This window comes from Sabethes cyaneus, chromosome 1 (assembly GCF_943734655.1).
Source record: "Sabethes cyaneus chromosome 1, idSabCyanKW18_F2, whole genome shotgun sequence".
Classification (NCBI taxonomy): Eukaryota; Metazoa; Arthropoda; class Insecta; order Diptera; family Culicidae; genus Sabethes; species Sabethes cyaneus.
Window position 1 is genome coordinate 167,920,383 of NC_071353.1, and position 17,865 is coordinate 167,938,247.

Genomic DNA, 17,865 nt, shown 5'->3' on the forward strand with positions numbered 1-17,865 from the left:
AAGAGAAAAAGGAAGAGAAAAGAAGTTAAATGGGTGAGCAAATCAGATGAGTTGTAAGTTAATCCTAATTTGAAGTAAAACTTCACGTTTAATTTCATGCCTATGTCCAAATTCAAGTCTAAATTAAAGGACTCGAATGAACGCCTTGCTTTTTAAAAATCCTAATATAAACTAATAATAACATCAACAAGCCTAATTTAATGTTCAATGTGAATTTCAATATCAAGTGCCCAATTTAATTTCAATTTCAATTTAAGCCCAATTACAAGTCTAAATAACTTATTCTAGGTCAAATTTGAACTTTGATTTCAGGTCCAATTTTTAGTACAATTTCAAGTCCTACGTGAAATATATGTCAAGCCTAATCTCAAGTCCAACTTAAATTCAATTTACGTTCAAATTCAATGTCATCATGTCATAAGTTCAATTCCGAAAATAATTTAAAATCCAATTTCATATCCAACTTGAACTTTTATTTCAAGTTTTTTTTAGCAAGTCAAACTCAATTCTAATTTCAAGTTAAATTTCAAATAAAAACTTCAAATTCTCTTTTTAAGATCGATTTCATGTCTAATTTAAAGTAAAACTTGTTCAAATTACTTCAAATTTAAATCTAATTTCAAGTTCTATTTCACCTCTAATTTCTTGTCCAGATTCTGGTCTAATTTCTAGTTCAATTCCTAATCTAACTTTGATTTTAAATCCAATTGCACCTGAAAGTCCGAAGTTTTTGACCTATTTGACCGGTATTTTTGTGATAAGTAATAATAGATGTGTCATCCCACGATTATTCGATTTTCTGTTCGATTCGATTTTCGATATTTCAATATTTAAATTCAATATTTAAATTGAAACCCCTGTAACCGCCAATCCCATAGTCCAGCAGGTGCTTAGCAGGTTTCTGTCTTCTGATAATGACGATAGTAGGTTAGATAGAATCAAATTCAACCGGTTAAAGTATCTGCCTAGCGTTACTAAGAGATGTTTGCTGTGCTTATTCGTCAAGTTTGTCCTGCACAATAACGTTTCACAAAAGTGAAGTCATCCTTTACAATGCCAAAATTGTTTAAAAATTATTGAAATGATAGGTAGACAACTCTTTTGAACCTGAAGATTGAATCGAATGAACTACCTTATTTGGTTTGCGCGGGACAAAAGCCGGAACGTCAGAGGAAAGGGAAAACTATTATAATTGCACTATCTTCTTCATTTTTTTGAGGACCCTACCAAGAATGCAACATAAGAACATAAGAAAAAAATATAAACAAAGTAGAATGAAACATTCTAATTTAACGCTAATCTGGCACAAATTTGTCGAGAGCGTCTTTCGTTTTCTTTGATGCATAGCCCACCTTTCGTGTCACTTAGCACCTTAGCACAGATGTTATGATTTGGACTATTTTTAACGGACGACCATCTCAAAAAGAATGACAAAAAAACACATCAGAATGCCCGACTGCCAGCTAGCTAGCAAGAAGCAGGCACTGCCAGAACGCTTTGTAGGAGGACAAAATAGATTTACGAAGTAATAATTTTAATGACCTACTAAAATAGAAAGAAATCCGATGGCATCCATATGCGGAATACACTAGACTAGACAGAGAGCAACTAAATGAAACCTAGAATGTCAAAGCTGTGAGTGACAGTAACCTACCGATGATGTCAGGAAGTTATGCTTGTTTTGTGATGAATTGTAAGCAGATTTTGCGGTGAAGTTATTATTTAGTTGGAACATTCGTTGATTAACCGTATAAAATTGGAGTACAACACTAGATCGTTGCATACATTTTTAACCACTGTAAGCCACACTGAGTGCAGTGTGGAATGAAGCCTTCTATCTTGCTTCTATGGATATAGGGAGTAAAATAATCGGACTCTTTTGGCACTTGAATCACACGACTCGTATTGGCTCGTATCACAAACCGGAACAACCCTTCGTTTTTGCAATAAAACTCGGTTTAAAATTCACCCTTCATATAAAACTTTTTTCTAACTGCCCGAGAATAATGTGTATGCATAGAATGCGTCAGCGTTTATTGATTTATCGACTTCATTCTAAAACCTTAACCGACAGCTGGTGAAGAATCCTTCCTGCACGCCAGCGAACGAACGAGCAAAAAAAAAAATCGGCACGGCCGGCCGATCCAATGAATGCATCCTATTCTTTGCTGCGCATTTTCGGCTGCCGCCGCTGCACGCCGCTACTTCAAAGGCCAGTCAAAGTTGAGTGAGAGGTAGATCACTTCCATTTTTGAAAATAAAATCACAACGCTACCCCGTCCGTCAAGGTCAGCACGCGGAAAATTACGCCAATCTTCTAATTAATGATCTTATTCTTCTTTTGAATGTTGCTGCTGATTGCTGGCTTGTTTTGTTTGATCCGACCGAAAACCTCGTCGGGCAGTCTTTAATCGACGACGACGACTCTGCGCATTAAATTCAATCTTCTCATGAAATAGAATCGAATTAACTTGTTAACAAATATACTTGCCTGCGGCAAGATACACATAGAAAATTATGCAGTTTCATTAAATTATGGAAACCTTCGTCAATGTAATTGCATTTCAACGCCTTTTCAATCACAACAAAGTGGAAACCAAATCACACAAAATTTGGGGTTTAAAATGAAAAAGTCCTTTTAATAATTTCCGAGTCCGGTGGTGAAACTGGACAAATAATGCAACAAAATTTAGACATAATTAAAAGCCATAAATGAGAGAATTTTGAAGGAATTCCGTTTACTTCTACTGCAAACTATGCAGGGCCAATCGTATAAATCTCCTCTGCACTCGTTAAATTCGAAGGTTCCAAATTAGTTGAGTTGATCCGGAGGTTGTGGTAAAGGTTCTACGGCCCTATCAACCGTAATAATGGTATCACTAGTAAAAACTAAATTAAGCAAGCAATATGCCGTATCATACCGTTACTTGTATCCCAAGTGATACGTGGCTGATTGCGATGCAATTTGATGTGGAACACCCTTTAGTTACCGTAAACAATCACGTACTATCATCAGAATTTGTCTCTAAAAAATTCTGCACAAAGGCAATGAGCGCATCGATAATCATTGCTTTTATACGGCGGTAGGGGAATTGTGTATAACGTGCCCCCCTGGCCAATGTGCCCCCCCTTCGTTTTTCGCTAAACAAGCGAAATCAAAATGCAAAACCACCCAGAAACCATAGTATTTGATGGAACTAGCCTACTATGCAAGTATGACAGTTGTCACATGCTGTAAAAACAAAACAAAAATTAATTTGTTTTTGAGCAGCTTCCGATGTAACTTTTGGCGTCATTTCCATAAGCTATTTTCTTGTCAAAATCTGTAAATAACCGGTTGTTGTGATTCGATTGCGTAAAGTGAACTTCAAAAGGACATCCCTGCCAAAAATAACGGTATGAAACGCTTGATTTGCTTTAGCATTTAATATTTTTTCAAATAAGTAAAAGCAGGCCAAAATGCCCCACTTGCGGTGGTGCAATTTGCCCCCCTTGCAAATGTGGCTATAAACATAGGTAAACAGATCTAAGTTGGAGCCAATTGCCATTATTTAATTCAATTAGTATTGTAGAGCAACCGTGGTGGGACTAATTTGTTACCAACGTCCAAATTCTAGGTAATTCAACTACCCGGTACAAAACGCCACAGCTGCAGTATAATGTGCCCCATGCAGAAAAGAAAAAGTGCACCAGAAGGCCGAAACTAGGTTTATTTTACATAAAATAACGATATTTTGCAAAACAAAGGAAATAGTTTTACTTTCTACAAAATAGAGTTGGTCTGTCACTGGTAGAAATACACAAATTACCGCATTGGGCATATTATACCGCAGGTGGGGCATTTTACCTTGCGCAGACGAGAAACACAACATTTAGGCGCTTTTATTAAATAATTCCTAGCATGTTTATTCCACAATACTAAATGAAATAAACAATTGCAATTGGTTGTCAGCTTAAACACCAACATATACACGTAGTTGTAACGTTGATTTGGGGAAGTATAACGGAGATATAACCATTTATTCTTAGGGGGGGCACATTATACACATTTCCCCTATATACACAGCGCAAAGCAACATGATTGAGCCCCTATAGTCGCCTTAACACGGACCTGTTCCAAATAATGCCTGCCTTATGCGGGCTCGTATAAAGCACACAGATATGGTTTTGCCACAGCTATCAACACGCCACCCCCTGAACGAATGTTTGTTACTATTCAAGCGGCTTCTTTCGCACCGAAAAACATTGAATGAATTACCGAACAGCCGAAGATATCGAATGCGGTCGTCCAATTCAGTTTCGGTGAGGATTATAAAGGTGGCCCGATTCCAAGGTAGCAGCAACGGAAGTATCAAACGATGACGGAAGTGGCAACCAACAATACTCACTCAATAATATGTGAAATACAAAGTGCAGAATAAAAAAGAAATAGAAATAGTAAATGAAAAAAATGAAAATAAGAAATTGACAATTTATAAATCAAAAATGTGGAGTTGAAAAGTTGAAAGTTTAAAGTTGTGAATAGAATTCTAAGCCTAAAATTTAAATTTAAGCGGGGCACAAAATTGATCTTGTTGTGGTTACTTGGCAAACCGCAGTTCGTCTCTTAGTTTTATAGTGCTAATAATATGGGTAATATCCTGACCAAACAGATTTCACGCTGCTATCATGATGAATATTAGAGTTTAACACCGAAAACATTTTTTTAGCCCGCAAACAAAAATGCATTAAAGCAAAGTGTAGTTGCAGCAAGAAAGTTATTATCAATTGATTGTTAGGTCTCATAAAGCAACAGCATTGATTTTATCCTTCTACAATGCCACAGAATAAAATTTAATGCGAATGTACAGCACAACTACGGATACTTCTGAAAATTAATTATTTATTCTATCGGATATTTGATTATTATCGCTATAAACTAAATCGATCAGGATGATCTGTCAGTCAAACCTTAATAATTTTTCTACAAACGGCTGTATATTTTCAAGTTGAAAAAAATTGGTGGGTGACTGAACACACTCGTGACTTCTGCGGGGTTGGGAATTGTACCCGGGTCCTCGGCGTGAGAGGCATGAATGTTAACCACTACACCGGGATTGAAGTGATGCCAGGTTTTGCTGAAGAAAAATCCGTAGTTTTACCATTTGTGTTTTAATCACACAGGAAAGTGTTATAGATTATAAAACTTAATCAAAGTTTAAATAAAACTTTTGATTTAAATGGAAGTTTGACCGGCATTTTTCTTCATTTCGTTAGTTTTGCTAAAAAGTGCCATTTATAGCATGGGTATTCCTTATCGCATTTGAAACAAATTAATTCTTTTTTGAATCGAATCAGTTTTTGCTACATTTCAAATTTCCTTTATATTATTCAAGAACGCATAATCTTGATTTTCGCCATTCGCCTTTAGCCTTCATTTTCCGAATGCTTTCATTTTTCGTTGTTTGGTTATTTTATATTTTGTCTTTAATTTTTCGTTTTTTTTGTTTTGCTAAGTCAACTTTCCGCTGTTATTGTCATCTTCTTGTCGTTTTTTGTTTGTTTTAATGTGATTATAGTCACTTTAACAGTTTGGGTCATTCATGGTTTCTGTGTGACTGAAATTTGAACCCGAGTCCTCGGCGTGAGAGATGTGAATGCTAACCACTACACCGTGTTGACCCCTCGTTTTTTTGTTGTTTTTTAACGTTTGTTGGTCGTTTTTCGTTATTTTTAACATCTGGTATTCTATCATCGTATTTTTGTCTCTTTTCAGCGATTTGTTTGTCATTTTTTATTGCTTTTTGTTGCGTTATTGGTTTGATGGCATCGTCATTAGTGTCTTTTTTGGCATAAGCTGTCACTGTTTTGCTGACTTTTAATTGTTTATCCAATACCTTTAGCCAAAGGCTACATCTATTTTCAGTCTTTTCGTCGTTTTGTTTGGCTTTTTTGGCATTTTTGTCGCTGCTTGTAACGTTTTTTTTGGCGTCTTAATCGTATTTTTGTCGTGTTTCAACTTTTCGTCTACTTGTCTTCACTTCTTCCTCATATATTTACGCAGGTATTTCACTGCCTGTGCGTCGATTATTTGCTGTCGTTTCATCGTTCTTTCATAGTCTTTTCGCTACCTTGTATCGTCTGTTCGTCATATTGTCGTTGCTTTTTCGGAACCATTTAGTCGTCTTTTTGTAATCTCTTTACTGCCTTTTCTCCGTATTCGTCATCTCATTGTCATTTATCTGTTATATTTTTATCGTCTTTTTATGATCTTTTTGCCATCTTTATATCGTATTTTCGTGTTATGATATTTTACCGCCTTTTATTCGTTTTCATTGTTATCTTCTTATCATCTTTCATTCTGTTTGTTGCCAAGACAACAAAACTGTTATATTTTTCTTGTCTTTCCGTTGTTCTTTCGACGTCTTTTTGATAATGTATATTCGCCATCTATTCGTAGTCTTGTTTGCATGTTTTATCGACTATATGACAGTTTTTAAATGTCTCTTTTCCATTTTTTGTCGTGTTTTTTTGTTGCAGTTTTTCGTCCTTTTATCGTATTTTGCCATCTTTTCATCATAGTTTCATTGACTTCTATTCACATTTTCGTCAACATTTCGCTGTCTTGCCGGCTCTTCGTTGTCTTTTCTATTTATTTTAGTCATCTTTTCATCGCTTCGAAGGATTAAATGTCCTAGAGTTTTTATTTGTCGCGTAAAAAGAGCATATTGCACATTAATGCGTATATAGAGAAGGATTCCATCTACTTGATAAAAAAAGAACAACCTGATTCGCTTGATTTTGAAGTTCTATCGCACTATAGAAATCATATTACTGAACTGCCAAAATGTCGGGAAAAATAAAAATAAAGATATTTAGCCATTTTGCTGCACTCCGACCAGAAAAATATCAGTATGGTGCTATAAATATCTGCTGTCAAAGCAAAAAATGCTAGTTTTTACAGCAATAAAGTAAATCTGCCAATTTTTAATACTCTTCTCATTTAAGCAAAGTATTCTTTTCGCTTCTTTCTCTCAGAAAGAATAAAGTTGTGCTTTTCGGGATATTATTCATTGCATGTAGCACACTCATACTTTTTGTCACTAAATGAAACTATCAATCTTTTCTGCAAAGTTTATAAAAATCCGTAGATTTGAGCACTTGATCCGTAGGTCCGTAGAAAATTCCTAAATCCGTAGAACTGCGGATTAACCCGTAGATCTGGCATCAGTTTGGCCCTTATTTAGCGTTTTACCAGACAAGTTGTATGCTTTTTAGCTTTGTAAAACACAGCGAAAAGCTTCAATAAATTATGGCGATGGTTGTCAAGAGTGGGCCACTTGGTCGGAAGGCCGTTTTATAGCGGTCATCAGAACGTTCTAGTGGAACTCATAGTTTTATTAGTGAGGGTGTCGATTATCCAGCGAAAATAAAATTCCCTGACTTTTCCAGGTTTTTCCAGGTGTACTTAAATATCCTGCTTAATTCATCTTTTTATGCAAAATTTCTATGTGCAAAATTAAAATTAATTCGAACTTAATTAACGCACATCGAAATTAAAAAATCAAGCTCAATAAAAATTGCAAGATGTCTTTTCGGAAAAAAATGAAATAATCTGCTGGTTTATCTGGTTGCCAAAGGGTTGTGGGATGAGCCGTTTTGCCTGTTAGATCACATGTGAATGAATGGGTATGCATCCGCTTCAAACATTTAGCTATGCAAAACAATAAACATAAAAATTATTCTTTAGTTTAGAACATAATTTGAAATATTTTCTAACACAAATTCCGATTTGTCTGAGCAGCTATTTCGATTTGTTATCAAAATTTGAGAAAATATTTGTTCCTCAGGAATATAAAAAATTTTGAGGCCATATGACTACCAGCATCGCAGCATCTTGTACCTTCTGTTTTTATTCGACCCACTCGTAGTCAGCTTTTGATATTGAGGAAAACTTCGGGTTTGCGACTCTATCGACCTTCTGCTCGCAGTCGAATGTCGAAGATATGACTGATTTGTAAGATTAAATCAGAATTTTGAAGCTGAGATGGTCTTTCATTCAAATACGCATTAAGCATAGGTTTTCACTAGTGATCGACATGAGAATACAAATTATAGTCCGGGTTCTGGCCCGTTCAGATTGAACATCGTAGTAAATTTTCAAAGGCTGATCTTGGTTCAGTTTGATTAGTCCTCGTTCCAGTTACAGTCCGATCTCGGTCCGGAAGTCTGAAATTATCTAGAGGCAAAATATACTGGTATCGCCTTTTTATGCCACTTTCCGTACAAAATAAGCAAATTTTCTATCCACAGTTTTTGACCTAAATATCCAATTAATATCAAAGAATCCAAAAGATATTGATAATGATCGATTAGGTTGTGAGCACTCGTATTCTATTTGATTTGGGCATACGCGAAGATCTTGAATGAAAAGGTGCCAGATATTTGAAGTAAATGTTATTCTTGCGAAGTCTTAATTTTTCCGGTATATTTTCTTCCCATGCCAAAAATCCCTGACTTCAAATGAAATTCCCTGATTTTTCCAGGTTGAAACTAATTTCCCTGACATTTCCAGGTTTTCCCTGATTTTCCAGGTAATCGACACCCTAAGAAACTGGTCATGAAAAACACTCGAGGAACGTAATAAAACATAGAATGCTGCTTGGGGTCATGATTGTTATGAAGTCAGGTCGGATACTGGTCGAGTCAATTTAAAAAAAAAATAAATCCTGAATTGCACACGCTCCGCCTTCGGTGCTTCCGATCTTTCTGATTGCCATTCGATAGACTTCGCAGCCAGTACAGGACAGTTGCGGGGCTCTCGCAATCGAGATTCGAACATACGACGATTAGCTTCCCAGCTAGCACCAACTCGTATATCAATGTACGAAAACTATCGTAAATATCTCCTAACAAACTCAAAATCGTAACTAAAGCTGGATAAAGTGGGATCAAGTTGATTTTCTGTCGTATATAATGATAATGACTGACATACATACGATTTTCAGCACAAAATCGTAGAGTAGTACGGAGCGACTCGCGCTTAATCGGATATTATCGTATATAAATACTTATATAGTCGTAACGCTCAAAATTATTCGTAATCACGTCTGTCGCCTCCAAAATAGTACGGATATGCCAATTTTGCGCATGAAATACGATTTATTTAGCATGTATATCTGTACGTAATGCTGATTTTGACCTTTTTTATACATATGAAAATGCTAGCTGGGTTGTTTGACCAGTGCGTGCCGTACCTCGCGGCCATCTAGAAGACTTCGTGGGATATGTATAATTGTATAAGAAAAAAAAAAAAAGACTCGCACATATTCTTGCGCTCCTTTGAAGTGTACTTCGAGGTTTGATGGGATACCCTCTCTCGTGGTCAATATTGGTCGCAGTCCAGAATGAAGGTGTACTAGTTCAAGTCTGAATCGATTTAAATTATATAATTTCAAGTTTTTATGCAGTCTTAGACTGTAGAGGAAACCACAAGAGATTTCTTTTCTTTTGCGGGTCGGTGGCATTATCTGGTGATGACGTTGGGACGTACGAAGTATGTCTTATATTTACGACACTCAAAACGGAACTGGTCAAATAGAGAAGATTGAACAGCATGATAACGAATAAATATTTGCACTAACGTTATCTTTGAATTAGGACAGCAATACGGTTAACGAGGGACACAAAACAAATTCACATGAGAAACTGACATATGTATCAGCAAATTTGATGCACGTTCACTGCACTAAATTGGTAGTTATCCTGATTATTGCAATGTCTAAAGAAGAATATGATTAACCGCTAACATGCCAGAGGACGGTTTTTTTTGTTCATGGTTTGCAGTTCATGAGTTGCTCATAAATTGCTATCAAGTTTTAAGCCAGTCCTTAATGGGCCCTAAAATTTAAACACTGTACAATGCATGAAATGATTACGTTGTTTATCAAGCGCTTGCTTTCATCTATTCAACAGACGAATAGGCTGCCATCAAAGACAAATATTTGATGTATGCCAAAGTTTTCTCTCAAAGTATAAGCGCACGCTAATGCAACCATCTAACTTATGCACCTGCGGTAGGTTTCTCTATCAGCAAGCAATTTCGTGCATTTTTTATGACCAGATTTTTAACATTCATCAATGTACGAACGAACTGGCTTAAGGTCAAAGCTCTTTGAAACGAAAACAACCAGCCAGTAAAAACTTTTTTCACTCAAATAACAAGCACGGCCGCATAATAGTTTAGCTAGTGAGTTGCTACTGTAAAGCGAGCGACTTTGATTGCATGTCGAAAAGTGACATGCAGAGTTAGCGCATTTTTTTCGAAATGTGGCAGATCAATTTGTAGATTTGAAAACTGTGTGTAGAAAATAGGCATTATTGAGGTTATTTCATGCCAGAGAAAACAATTTGTTTTGTGATCCAAGAAATTTCTATCAATTCAATTGGGTACCACCAGGCGACAATTATTCCAAACACGAAGTCTGTCACACTCAGCGTGGAAGAGCTGATTCGAAACGCAAGCTAAAGTTAGCCCTGAAACATCTCCCACTGACTGACGGATCTGCTGCCATTGCATTGGCTGCATTAAAATGACATAGAGACAATGGAAAATGGCACGCGTTGCGACAACGACAATCAGTTTTAATTTTCAAGATCGCGATCCATTGCCCAAGATGGATGCTACCATCCTCCTTCGCGGCGACGCACGGCGACGGCCGGCGGTGTAATTCAAACACTAGAAGACTCCACAATGACGCCTCTCGTGGCCATTAAAAATGTTATTTCCGATGGCGACAGCAGCGACGGTGCACTTTGTGCACATTACATCGTTTTTCGACAGCGCAACGTTGTTGCTGCAGTTTGTGGCGATGCACTTCCGATGGATGGAATAGATATGAGAGGTGACACAAGGTTTTATAGCCCACTGACACCTCACCTAAAGCAGGGCACAACCGTAGCAGCGCTGCTACTGGTCCGGCTGGTAAGACATTAAGCCTTGTCGTAACGAGATTATTACGTTCGTTCGTGCTGCTGCTCACTTTGGGCCCGGCGGGCCGGGCAGAACAGCCGCGGGTACAGAGTGCTTACGTCAGCTTTCAACTCTTCCAGTTTTGTCATTTCCATATCGGAGCTGCCTGCTGCAGCTAACGTACGTTTCATATACCAACAAACTCAAAGCAACTCGGCGAAAACATTCTTGCGGATTATATTGTGTGTGGCTCACTTACGTACGAACGAGGGCAGATGGGACTGATAGAGTGGCAGGTTGCTGTCACTGGTGACACTTATCTCGAACATCGCGCAGAGCCAGCAGTTTGATGGATCATTAAGGAAAGGCGAGATAATCTCGAGCGACATGGCGATAGAGGCTAGAGGAAAAATAGTTCTGAGATTGTGCACTGTCAGGTGATCAGGTTTTCCTATGGTGCATTGCAACGGAAGGAAAAAATACGATTAAAATTCGCAGAATGACAACAATAGACTGATTTACAATAAAATAGTTGCACTAATGTTCATGAAAATTGACATGCTTAGACGTTAACAAGCGTCGTTAACGATAATTCGATAACAAATAGTTGAAACCTTCCAGAAATCCATCTGGGAGTGCTTCAAATTTTTCTCCCTTGTCCAGCAATACTCACAAATAACAAAGCCAGGCCATCGGGAAAATCGGTGAAATGTAATCACCGCACACTTAGTAGTGCTTATCATCAGCGAATTTAATTTGCATCACGTTATACAAATTTATCCAATAAAAACTGGAACTTTAAGTCATCATTGTAAAGTAGCAACTATTTCCTACGGGATGTGCTACTTCATTGAAAAAAATGATGAAAAGGAAAGGGCCAAGCGTGCTACCCTGCGGTACTCCAGATTTGTTTTTAAATGTAGATGATAATTCCGATCCAAGCTTAACTTGCAGCACTCTATCACACAAGAGTGATTTTGAACTTGACATTGGACATTAAATTAGACTTGAATTTGGAAATAGACACAAAAATTTACTTGACATTGGGATTGACACATTTCGTCTTATCCTCTCACAAGTTTTATTTCTTTTCTGTTCCTTTGTTTTGTCTTTTCTGTATCGTTTTCTTGCTCTCACTTTTTTATTTTTTTTTCTTGTTTCCGTCCCGTGTTCTCTATTTCTTTGTTTTAGTTTGTTTTAGTTTTAGTTTAGATTATTTTTAGTCTTGTCTTTCCACTTGTTTTTTTTTGTAATTTTCTTCCTCGGTTTCCCTTCTTTTCTCTTCCCTTTTTCCTTTTTCCATGTTTTCGTCTGCCTGTTTCGTTTTTCGTCTTTCAAATACCCCGTTTTTTTCCTTCTTTTCTGTCACGTTTATTCTGTTTTTGGTTCTCTTTTTTCCTTTGTTCTCCGGTTTTCGTTTTTTTCTGTATAGACGCATCACTGCGACCAGTATCGTTGATCTACTGTGATATCGCCCGGGTGTTTGCTGTATAACCTGCATTGCATTTATTTTTGCTATCATCGCTATTAGTTGAGCGATATGCTTATTGAATTTTATTCATGCTTGTGTGTAATTGGGTAACCTTCCTTCAATGCTTTTCTCTACTTTACCCACCTCGTTCCACATGACAGCGCGCTGTCCCCAATTATAGCCATCCCTGGCGCAGATAACCAGCGCATTTTACTATAAGAGTCATTTTTGCACTATCAATAGGTCATATCGAGCTAATATAGAATTCAGCATGAAAGAAAGGTGATGAGGAGCCTGAGAATAAACCCATACTAAAGTCACTTTGACATCGAATGGCCTGATTCTACTAAGATTCGAACCCATGACCATTCGTTTGTCACAGCAGACTCGGCAATTTTGCGGCAACAGAGCCCCTATCTCCGGTTTTCATGTTTTAACTTCCGTTTTTTCGCCTTTTTCTTCTATCAATTAATATTATCAATTTTGAAAATAACGATTTGGAACTTAATTTCAACCTTAATAGAAACTTCGGTTTAGTTAATTTGTACTTCGACTTGTACCTCGAATGGATCTCGACTTGGACCTCAATTTGGATCTCAAATTGTACCTCGATTTGGATCTCGACTGTACCTCGATTTGGGCCGTAATATTAACTTCGGTTCAATTCTTGGTTTAGACCTCAACTTGGACCCCTATTTGGATCTTGATTTAGAGCTCAATTTAAACTTCGATGTAGGCTTCGACTTGATCTCGTCTTAGATGTCGACGTGTCGACGAATGTGGATCTCGGATTGGACTTCGACTTGGACCCCAATTAGGATTTCAATTTGTACCTTGATCTGAGCCTCAACTTGAATCTCGACTGGACCTCGACTGAGACCTTAATTTGGACCTCGATTTGAACCTAGTTTTGAACTTCGATTTGGATCTCAACTTGGACCACGGCTTGAATATCGACTCGGACTTCGATATGGGTCTCTTCAGGTTGGACCTCCATTTGGATTTTGATTTCGAATTGCACTGGACCTCGATTTGAACCTGAATTTGAACTTCGATTTGGGTTTCGACTTGGTTCTCAACTTAAACTTCGATTCGGTTCTTGGCTTGAAACTCGACCGAACCTCGACATGGACCCCTATTTAGACCTCGACTGAGACCTTAATTTTGACCTTAATGCAGACTTGGATCTGGTTTTCAATTTGGACCTAGTTTTGAACTTCGATTTAAATCTCAACTTGAATCTCGATGTCGGACTTTGAATTGGACTTCGACTTGGGCCTCGATTTGCACCTCAACTTGGATCCCGGCTTCGACTGGTCCTTGAATTGGACCTTTACACAGTAGGATTTCAAATTTGGCAACAAATGCGTGCCGCGCATGTTGCCAAAATCGAGACTCTTTTTTGATATAAAAAAATTGAATGCGTTAGAAACTGGCTAAACATCGTTATTCAACGATTTAGCCACAATTTCAGCCATTTTATGTTCCAAAAGCTCGGCAAGAGCTGTCCGGCCGATGCAAGTAAGTTTTTGTTACCCTGTTTTCACGTTTCAGAAACGGGGAATCGGTTTCTTTTTTCACTCGCTTTTCTTCAATTACGTTTTGGTTTCTCTTATTTTTTGTTTCGTTTTCTCTTTTTTGTCTACTTTTCCATCCTTTTCTTTCTGGTTTTGCCACCTTTTCTGATACGTTTTTTTTCTTTTTTTGTCCCGTTTGCCATCTATTTGCCTTGTTTTTTATTGTATTGTTTTGTTATGTCTCCTTTTCTTCTTCTTGCTCTTCTTTTCAGTTTAGATTTTTTTTCAGACCCGTTTTTCCTCGTTTTTTATTTTCTGTCCCGTTACCTGTTTTTCTATTTTTTCGTTTGCTCCGTTCTTCCTCTTATTATGTCCTGCTTTTCCTCCTTCTCTATCTCGTTTTGTTTTTATTTTCCGTTCCGTTTTCATTTTACATAATTTTCTCTTTTTGTTTTGTTCGTTTTCTGTTTCATTTTTCTCCATTTTAGTTCTACTTCTACAGAAGAGAGAAAACTTCTGTAAAGTCGTTTTTTGCCTCGTTTTTCCTTTTTTCTCGTTTATTCCCTCTATTTTTCCCTACTTTTCTTTTACGTCCCATTCACAATGTCTTTCTCTTTATGCACAAGTTTCTGTTCTTTTCTTCTCTCACGTTTTTCTTCTTTTTCTATCCTGTTTTGTCACGTATTTATTCTCCGAGAGCAGTAGGAACACTACCTCTAGATCCATCGAAAATCGATCTGTGAATATGTTTAGAAAATTTCGTTACATTTTCAAAGCAAATTGATTGCTCGTCAGTGTTAAAAAATTCATAGCAGCAAAATACTCAATGAGATTTCAAGCACAAGAAATTTCAACTTTGATCAGAAGCGCCGAACTCACATATGAATTTCTCTCGCTATGCGCTATCGCTATGCGAAGTCTCTGTTGCTATGCGATGTGAACCAAATTCAGCTGTGAGCATTTTGCTTACTTCTTCCACAACTGGCATTTCATACAACGAACCAGAGAGCGAAAGAGAATTAACCACCAGAGAAAACATCAGCTGCGAAAAAAGCTAGCACGCATTCATGAATGAAGATGGCAAATAAATTGGCAGAATTAACATTTTTTCTTCGCGGGAATCGATATTTTCTTAACTAGAAAGTAAAAAGCCTAATAAGAATTAGATAAACATGTAGTTTAAATGTGTGTTTTAGTTTAACTTTACGATTTAGTAGAGATTCATTCTCTTACGCTCAGTCACAGTTACGTATCGCACGAAAGAATGCCTATGCTGTTCAACAACGAATTTGTATGTATAGGTGTATAGCTCCGGGTAGCAGTTGAAGCAAAGCAGAATATGATCAAGCGGGAAGAAATATGTGTGAGTTTTGTGCTTCTTGCTATGAAAACAGAAAAACTCATGCGTGATATTTTTCTGCATAGGATCAAGTTGACATGATTCACAGTTGATTTTGATTTTTGATGAGTTTTGAGATTTCGAGTTTTTAACATCACTGTTGCTCGTAGCAGTGCGCTCTCGGTTCATGAGATACGAAATTTTTGCAATCGGCAAATATTCAAGTAAACCTCCATAACTCAGGAACAACAAAACAATGTTATTTTAAAAACTTTATCATTAAAAGATTAGAAGTTGATAACAGCAAGAAAAACTATTATCAAAAATTTCCATGTGACAGAACATAATTTTTCATCTTCTTTTTGGAGTTTTCCACCATCACTTACCTTAAAATTGGAAATGAATATAAATTGGTTCTAAACTGTTTTTGAAACTGAATTTGAAATCGAACTTGAAGTTAGACCTGAAACTATTGTAGAGTGGACAAGAAATTAGACTTGAAATTGGACTTGAAACTGGAACTATGTTTACGCAATTAATTTACTTATGTCAAAAATAGTGCAGATTAAATTAAAAACTGTCCCTGGAACAGTGTATTCCAGATTCCAGCAGGTTCTTGACAGTTAGACTAGGATCACTAAATACACCATCTCCATATGAGTACTCAATAACTTTTGAAGTAATCGATCATTCTTTTTTTTAATAAAAGTTGTGCATACTGATAAAATCTAAACCGCGTAAATTTCGAAATTCGCGTAAAAATAGTTGCGGAAAACCCCCGTAAAAAGCGAGTATTACAAGTACAGATTATGTTGCTCATTTCGTCGATGCACTTTGAAACGATTAATTGCAGATTTCGATAGATTTCAAGAGACAATTATATTAAACAAAATCGTGGATCAGAAGTGCGACTAGACACTGAACTGCTTTTTGTAGAGAAACTCAATCTATCGATTCTACGATTTTTTACGACTTGTAGACGTACTTAAGTTTCAAAGTATTTCAATAATTAATCTTCGGGAACAATCCTGTTCTGGTTTCGAATAAAACAAATTCAAAAGAAATTGGCTTCTTTTGAAGCAGCCGAGCTCCGCTCGGTTTGCTTCACTTGACTAAACAGGAGAACGAGGGGACAAGTTAAGCTATCTGAACAGCGCAACCAACCGACGACTCGAGGGGAAAACCGAACCCCGGTGATCATATTTGTAATCCAATCCATCTTCGTTGGGATCATCGGCTTAGGAGGGGGTACAATTTATGGAACTACTTACTTATATGGAAACTTTTTTTCCTCTCTGTCTTTCTTTCCAGATCATTGAATGACTCATGGAATTTTGGTAAGTAACTAATGGGAAAATGCCTGCAGTTTGTCCGGTCGGCACGCTCCAGAGCGACGGATAAGTGTAATTAAGCGATTCTCCGGAAAATATCAACTACAACTAAATGACTCGGGATTGATTTCGGTGGGTTCGACACGGACAAAAACACTTGAGCAACGATTTGTTGATTAACATTCCACCAGTTGTGCGTAAGGCATTTTCCGAGAATGACACACATATATGTGAGTTGAACTTTGAAGGGATGCAGGGTATCAAGTGCCCTTCACTCGAGGGACGCACTTTTTGTTTGTCGCACCATTAAAATACTCTAAATTTGTTTCTAATCAATGTGTTTTTACCATCGTCTATTGTATCGATTGCAGTGCAGTGCAGTGCAGCTGCAGCGGAGAAAGGCTGCAACGAAATGTGTTCGTCTAACAACAACAACAACAACAAAAGCCATAACTTTCCCGCGAAGTGAACGGTGCATTTTTATGGCGCCTAAACAGCTAGCACTAGCATTTGTTGTTTGCAGATGGATTCGGTAATAACTTTGAGCAATTATTCAAAACGTTTGTGCACTTGGCAACCCACCAAACCAGCCAGCAGTGTGATCGATTTTATGGTTATGCTCTGTCTGTGGTTTAACTAGGTACTTATGAGGTTTTACTGAACTAACCGTAAATGAAGCAGAGTTTTGGCCGTAAAACTTCTGCAATTGCAAGAAAGTTTTCGATTTGATCCAATTTCGTCGACACAGTTCAAACATAACATTTCACATTTCAGAAATCAAGATACAAGAAAAATTGGCCACGTTTGTTTGTGTATCGGTGTGATTTTAAAAATATCCTCCCATTTGCGCTGTCGCTACTAGCCGTTCGTTCCACATGTCAAAGTTCTCATAATGTGCATTAAAAAAATTAAAATATCTTGCTGTCAAGTCTCCCCCGACGGGACGCGACGCGACGGTCCTCCGAACTCAGTTTCGCCGGCTTAAGATATTGTTATACATACTATACTCTCTTGCCGAGTGGATTTGTGGAGTGCGCAGCACTCCCGACCGTGGAGAACCGCATCCCGAAGAAAGCACCAATCCATTTTCGTGATGTCAACTTTTTCCGCGGCCGCGGCTTCTTCTGGTTGCTTGCTGCAGACGCGCTCTCATGCTGTCATGCTTCATCATAACAAGCACGATCTGTGTGTTGGTATGTTTTTTTGGCATTATATAGCTTATGCTGAGGGGCCTGTGCCTTCGTTACGTATCGCGC

General features: G+C 37.5%; 1 protein-coding gene across 2 annotated transcripts in view; it reads left to right on the top strand.

Moving 5' to 3' along the window:
• The window catches only part of LOC128732848 (uncharacterized protein DDB_G0283357), a 126,222-nt gene that overhangs the window by 26,992 nt on the left and 81,365 nt on the right, over nucleotides 1–17,865 (top strand). For both annotated transcript variants that reach the window (XM_053826261.1, XM_053826262.1), the window contains exon 2: nucleotides 16,590–16,615. The gene's annotated coding sequence lies outside the window, so the exon portion shown is untranslated. The remainder of the gene's footprint in view (nucleotides 1–16,589; nucleotides 16,616–17,865) is intronic.